This window comes from Olea europaea, unplaced genomic scaffold (genome assembly GCF_002742605.1).
Source record: "Olea europaea var. sylvestris unplaced genomic scaffold, O_europaea_v1 scaffold1816, whole genome shotgun sequence".
NCBI classification, from domain to species: domain Eukaryota; kingdom Viridiplantae; phylum Streptophyta; class Magnoliopsida; order Lamiales; family Oleaceae; genus Olea; species Olea europaea.
In genome coordinates, this window is record NW_019235915.1 from 114,074 (window position 1) to 121,738 (window position 7,665).

At 35.5% G+C, this 7,665-nt stretch overlaps 1 pseudogene across 1 annotated transcript; it reads left to right on the forward strand.

Annotated features, from left to right (window-relative positions):
- Positions 1-748: 748 nt before the first annotated feature.
- LOC111378457 lies at positions 749-2,934 on the forward strand (annotated as a pseudogene). Its single transcript, XR_002699860.1, has 6 exons — positions 749-987; positions 1,099-1,136; positions 1,308-1,710; positions 1,872-2,108; positions 2,205-2,363; positions 2,688-2,934. The product of XR_002699860.1 is annotated as an alcohol dehydrogenase class-3-like (transcript).
- Positions 2,935-7,665: the final 4,731 nt, after the last annotated feature.

Genomic DNA, 7,665 nt, shown 5'->3' on the forward strand with positions numbered 1-7,665 from the left:
CTTAAAATAATTACTCATGCGAAGAAGTTACATGTTATTAGCGACTTTAATTAGGATCATGAGGTAGGAAATTAGAGAGATTGAATTCTTACTTGTTAATCACAATACCCATTTTACCTCCATTTTGAACATTAAGAATTTGAAGAATGTTATAAATTTGAAAATCTTTCCTACCATTTCCAGTTCTTCAATGTTTCTTCATCTTCTCCATCTCCATCCCCATTGTTCAAGGTTTTTTCATCCGTCTCCATATTCAAGGTTTCTTCATTTTATTTGGTTAAATTTGAATTTTTTTGCTTATAACATTGATGGATAATGTACTTTTAGCTTTAATATTCATAGATTTAAAAAAAAAAAATTCTTTTATAATGCTGAAGAAATTCAAAATTGTGAAGAAATCACAACAAATCTGTCATTCGTTAATATGGTCTGGGGGTCCGGGGGCGGGGGAAGAAATCATGCTTTTTAATTTTGAAATGAAGGGTATTTTTTTCTTTTAATGTTAAAAAATGCACCATGGTGAATAATTAGTAAGTTAGATTTATGTGTTGAATAGAGTGTTTGACGTGACCATTTCAAATATGTGGCCAATCCATAAGCTTCACAAACATAAGAAGGATTATTAAGATTGTGGTAAAGAATTCATTTCACAACAAGAATGAACAAATCCACGTTAACAAGAAGTCAATAAACACCCATCCTCTCTTTATCTACACCTATATATATACACATTCACGTATGTGCATAAATGAGTTTATACAGAACCTTGGTTGACGATATTCTCCCAATTCTAACCCAGATACCACCATGACTAACAGAAATCCAGAAGTAATTAAATGCAAAGCTGCAGTCGTATGGAAAGCAGGAGAGCCATTGAAAGTGGAGGAAATACAAGTGGATCCTCCCAAATCCTCTGAAGTTAGAATCAAAATGCTTTGTGCAAGTTTGTGTCACACTGATTTTCTCTGTTGCAATGGACACCCAGTTGTAAGGAATTCAGTTTTACTTGTTGGGTTTTTGAAAATTTTTATTTACAGTCTACTGAAATTGCTGAGTTTGGGTGTTATGATTTTTTTTTTCTGCGTCCTGTTTTTGCAGCCCCTGTTTCCCCGGATTCCTGGACATGAAGGAGTTGGGTAAGTCTCTCGACTCTCGCATGCTTTATGATATTAACCCAGAAGCAAATTTAATACTGAGATTCGACTGAACTAATCTTGATCTGGTAAATTCTATTATTATTTCTAGACTAAAATAAAACTTGATGATCAAGCATTTCCATATAATACTTGCACAAATTTCAAATACAGAATGATAGAGAGTGTGGGAGGAGGAGTGTCAAACCTGAAGGAAGGAGATAGAGTGATGCCACTCTATCTGGGAGAATGTGGGGAATGTCTGAATTGCAAATCTGGAAAGACAAATTTATGCCACAAATATCCCTTCAATTTCACAGGCCTAATGCCAGATGGAACATCAAGAATGCACATTGGAGATCAGATTATATATCACCATTTTAGCTGTGGTACATGGTCGGAATACGTTGTTATCGATGCGAATTTCGCTGTCAAGGTAGATCCCAGGGTTCCTCTTGCACATGCAAGTTTCCTTTGCTGTGGTTTCACTACAGGTTTTGGATCCGCCTGGAGGGCAGTCACTATTGAAAAGGGCTCAACTGTTGCTGTAATTGGTGTTGGTGCTGTTGGACTCGGAGTAAGTACATTCATATCATCGTGGCATGTTTCGTATACTGGACTAGACGAGTATTAGGAAAGAAAAACCAGTTAAATTTTGTTCGCTAAACATCGGCCATGATGACATCCACAGATTGCTAAATTTTCAATAGCAATGAACCTTACTGGAAACTAATGCAGGTGATGGAAGCAGCCCGAATGCAAGGAGCATCTAGGATAATTGGGATCGACAAAAACAACTTCAAGAAGAAGAAAGGAGAAGCCTTTGGAATGACTGAATTTATTAATCCCAAAGAATCTGATAAACCTGTATCAGAATTGATTAAAGATGCTACAGATGGACTGGGTGTGGATTACTTTTATGAGTGCACTGGGGTTCCAGCCATGCTTAATGAAGCAATTGAGGGTTCCAAAGTGGTAAAATTCGGATTTTATTTTTCCTGGCTAATTTAAGTATCTGTATTGATTATTTCATGATAAGAGTAATTTCTTTACATGGTGGCATTTAAACAGGGACTTGGGACAATAGTACTGATTGGTAGTGGACTTGATTTAAGTGGAGAGCTCAAATACATTCCCCTCTTGTGTGGTAGGACATTGAAGGGTTCCATTTATGGTGGAGTAAGACCTCAATCGGACCTCCCTATAATAGTTGAGAAATGCATAAATAAGGTATGAACCATTGAAGTTTTAGAAATCAAGTAGTTCAACTCATTGAATCATCTTATCTAAAAATTTAGGCCATGTCATTTCACAAAGTTGAGGTGGTCCAACGTGCACTTAAAAAATTGTGTACATGACTTCGATGAAAATGAATCTCGTTTGCTTGTGAAGGAACTTGTTTTCATAATCTAACTTATTTCTTGGACAGGGATCACTCTAATTCTATTTTAATTTGTTTCAATGACTTATGTCGTCCATTAATGCTGCTAAATCGAAAAATTCACTGATTATGCCTTCTTGTACATGGACTGGAAAAAAACATCGTTTGAACAGGAAATTCAACTGGATGAACTGGAGACCCATGAAGTTTCACTTGAAGAAATTAACAAGGCATGGGAGTATCTGAAGCAACCCAACTGTGTTAAGATTGTTATCAATTATTAGAGGGAATGCTCTTGTATTCAATAGTTGTTACTAAGCTGTACTCTGTGTGCTTGTGTATCAAGAAGCCCTCAAGGACTACGTTTTCCTTTAAATTAATAATAATGGAGAAAATAACCAATCCAATCGATTAGTCCAAGAGTGGTTATACCACTTACTTTTAGTTCAAAGCCAACAAACAAAATAGTTCAAAATGATTGTTCTGATGAAGAGGATCATTCACAAAGGCAACCGCAAAGTATACTAAATAAATACTGCTATGATCTAAACCCTTATCTCATCATATCAATGTTACTTCAGAAGCTTTGAGGACAGGTAGAAATCATTTAGAGGCTTAGAAATGACATACTGGATTTTTATTTCAAACTTTCGATGATCTTACAAGAAGGATAGAGCCTCCTTTGATAGAGGAAAACCATCTGGTTAGTCCACAATAATTTATGTGCACTGTGCACAAGTCATAATTTTTTCTAAAGGTAGGGCCGTACCTTTGATTCGCTGCGCCTGAGGTGAATTTCAGAATTTGAGCTCTAAATCATAGGAAGCAATCAATTTATTTATTTATTTTTTTTTTTTAAGCGTCTTACGAAATTAGATTTGTTAAGTTAAAATCAACAATAAAACAACAAATAAAACAAAAAAAGTATTCAAAATCTTTATATTACAATCAAATAACAATGAAAAAATATATAAACGATTACTTAAATACAACTCATCTTGTTGTTTTAGAGGCAAAAATGTCAATCAATTTTGAATAGTCGAGTTGTTCAACCATAAGGCAAATTCATAAGAATGATAACATAAATTAATACATAATAATTAATCAATCAATGGGTAGTACTTTATTCATGAATACCTCATAAGTCATAAACCAAGACAATTGAATCCATATATACTATCATCCAGTTTTATAGAAAAGCACTCAAAGAAAGCCACAATAAAACTTCTTGAATCCACTCCCTGAAACTATACAAATTTTGTAGAGATGTTAGCAGATCTTACATTGAAGGATCGATCTAATACTCCATCAATATCAAAGAAAAAGAGCACCCAAAATGTGTGCAACATGTTTAGAAAGCAAGTGGAAACTTTGACACAAGAAAGGGGTGTAGAGTGCCGTAACAACCCAATTTCTTGAAAAGGGCTTAAGTGTTATCAAATTAGAAACTAATATATATCAAACACAAAAATAAATAAATAATGAATGATCATTTATTTATACAAAAAAAAAAAAGTTGTCTTTCAAAATAAAATAGAAATAAACATTTATTCTTAAAAATGACTAATCATAAAAAAAAAAAAGGAATTCTTCCGAGAATATAAATTCCCTTTTATTTAAATAAGAACATTCCGCCACCACCGATCGATTACCAGCTCCAAACTTCTGATCTCTAATTAACTGGAAAGGGGGGAAACTTAAAGGAGTGAGATTTAAGAAAATCTCAATAAGTGTGTGCAGTAAACAAGTAATTTGCATTTAAATTAAGAAAAATAGGATTTCATATCATACGTATAGGAAACACACGAACTACTCCGAACATAGGTGGTAGCAATTTATGTGTGTAGTGCTTCTAAATTCTTGCCCTCTTATCATAACATATATGGCCCATAAAACGAATTCCAAAATTTTAGATACAAAATACAAATTTACATAAACTACATGCAACATCACTTACCTCGTAATGAAATTTGATGAATAAGTGTGTGAAGAACTTGACTGTCAAAAGTCCCCTTGAATTTTCTTGTGTGTAGGACAAATGACTTGCGTGTGAGAGAAAGGTGAGAGACGTGAGTTGTCAATGTGGAAATGATAAAATATTGTCATGGATTACAATGGAATCTTTCCTTTTTTTTTTCTCCATAATTATGGTATCCACAATTATTGCTTTCTTGTGTGTGAGGCAAATGGAGTGACTTGTGTGTGAAAGAAGACTGATTGCCGTGAGATTGGGTGTGAAAATTAATAAAATATTGCCATGAATTGGAGAGTGGAATCTTTCCTAGTGTGGAAATGGAAATTTTCCTTATTTGTTCCATATTTAAGGTAATTACCATTATTCCTACTATAATTTGGCATACTTGACATATATGCATGCATGTAATTATGTTAATTACCTAAACATATTTTAGTCATACATGGTAATCTACTTAATTATTCCATTAAAAAAATGATTTTCTAATTAAACACGTCATTAACTATGAATAGCCCACAGTTTGATCCATAAATTATGTAAACAAAATAATTTGGTCCTTCGATATTCAACTTTCGCTAATAGGTCCTAATTTCTAATATTAATGACTATAATGAATTTTCGAGGTGTTACAATCTACCCCTCTTAAAATAAATTTTCGTCCTCAAAAATTACCTTAGTTGATATTATCGAATAGTTGAGGGTGCTTAGATTGCATCTTATCCTCACGTTCCCAAGTTGTCTCTTCAACTGAATGATGTTGACATAACACTTTAACCAACGGTATCTCTTTGTTGCAAAGCTTTTGTACCTTTTGAACTATAATGCAAAGTGGGGTTTCCTCATAGCTCAAGTCCCGTTGAATTTTCAAGGGTTGATTTTTCAATATGTGACTCGGATCAGGAACGTACTTCTTGAGTGTCAAAACGTGGAAGATGTCATGTACTACAGAAAGCTCTGGTGGCAAAGCCAATTGATAAGCTACACTTCCAACCCTTTTGAGTATCTCAAAAGGTCCGATGTATCTTGGTCGAAGTTTTTCCCTTTTTCCAAATCTTAAGACACCTTTCATTGGTATAACTTTTAAAAATACACTATTACCAACAACAAATTCTAGTTCCTTTCGTCTTCTATCTGCATAACTTTTTTGTCTGTCTTGGACAGTCTTCATGTTAGCTCGAATCTTTTCGATAGCCTGAACCGTTCGTTCCATGATTTCAAGTCCTAAAATTTTACGTTCACCTACTTCATCCCAATGGATTAGCGATCTATACTTTCTTCCGTATAGGGCTTCATACGGTGCCATACTGATAGAGGCATGATAGCTGTTGTTATATGTGAACTCGATTAATGGGAAATGCTTCTCCCATTGTCCTCCAAAATCTAGTACACATATTCGAAGCATACCCTCAATTGTTTGAATTGTTCGCTCAGATTGTTCATCTGTTTGGGGTGAAAAGCTGTACTAAATTTTAGCTTAGTTCCCATTGCCCGATGTAGACTTTTCCTAAAGTTCGATGTAAACCTTGAATCTCTGTCTGACACAATTGAAATTGGAATGCCATGTAACCTCACTATTTCATTAACATATAGTTGCGCAAACTGGTCCATAGAAAATGTCATTCGAACATGTAAGAAGTGAGCTGACTTGGTCAGCCTATCGATGATTACCCAAATAGCCTCTTGACCTCTTACTGCTTTCAGAAAACCAACAACAAAATCCATTGTTACATGCTCCCATTTTCACTCTGGAATATCTAATGGTTGTAGCGACCCTGATGGTCGTTGATGCTCAGCTTTCACCTATTGGCATATTAGACATTTCTCAACGAACGCAGCTATGTCCTTCTTCATATTCCTCCACCAAAATACAACTTTTAGGTCATGAGACATCTTCGTACCTCCTGGATGTATTGACTAAGGGGTGGTATGGGCTTTTTCTAAAATTTCTTTTCTCAATTCTCGAAGGTTGGTACACACAAATATCCTTGATAATTTAACCCCTTTCGATTTTCTGTACCAACTTTGGATTTTATAAATAATCGCCCTTCTGATGGTTTTTGATCTGATCGCAGAGTGTCGGTCGAGCCGAGAGAGCTGCTACCTGAGCGACGGTGTCTGATGAAGTCGTGACTACTTCAAGATTTAACTTCTCAAATTCCTTCCATAGAGATTTTTGTGTTGTTAACATTGTCACTCTACTTGTTATTTTCCTACTTAGAGCATCGACCACTACATTCGCCTTGCCTGGATGGTAATGAATTTCGTAGTCGTAATCTTTTACCAATTCAAGCCACCTTCTCTGCCTCATGTTCAATTCTTTCTAAGTGAAAATGTATTTGAGGCTCTTATGATCAGTATATATATCACATTTTCCTCCGTATAGGTAGTACCTCCAAATCTTCAAGGCATGTACTACCGCTGCGAGTTCTAGGTCATGTGTGGGGTAATTCTGTTCGTGAGGTTTCAGCTGTCTAGATGCATAAGCTACTACTTTGCCTTGTGGCATTAATATACAACCTATTCCCTGCTTGGATGCGTCACTGTATATTACGAAACCTTCCGATCCTTTAGGTATAGTCAACACTGGTGCATTAACTAACTTTTTCTTCAATTCTTCAAAATTGTGTTCACATTTCTCCATCCATTCGAATCTCACACCCTTGCAAGTCAACTGAGTTAAAGGTCCTGATATCTTAGAGAACCCTTCTATAAATCTCCGATAGTATCCTGCCAGACCCAAAAAGCTGCGAACCTTTCCTACATTGGCTGGTCTCGACCAATTCAACACTGCTTCTACTTTGCCCGGATCTACTTCTATCCCTTGGGTTGTAACTACATGTCCAAGGAATACAACTCGTTCTATCCAAAATTCACACTTTTTGAATTTGGCAAAAAGTTTCTCCCTTTATAAAGTTTCCAATACAATCTTCAAATGTTTCTCATGCTCTTCTTCAGTTTTTGAATAGATCAAAATATCATCGATGAATACAATGACAAACTTGTCTAGGTATTCATGGAAGATGCAATTCATTAAGTCCATGAACACTCCAGGGGCATTAGTTAGGCCAAACGGCATGACTAAGAACCCATAGTGCCCATACCGAGTTCTAAAGGCCATCTTTGGGACATCGGTAAATTTAATTCTCAACTGATGATATCCTGACCTCAAGTCGACC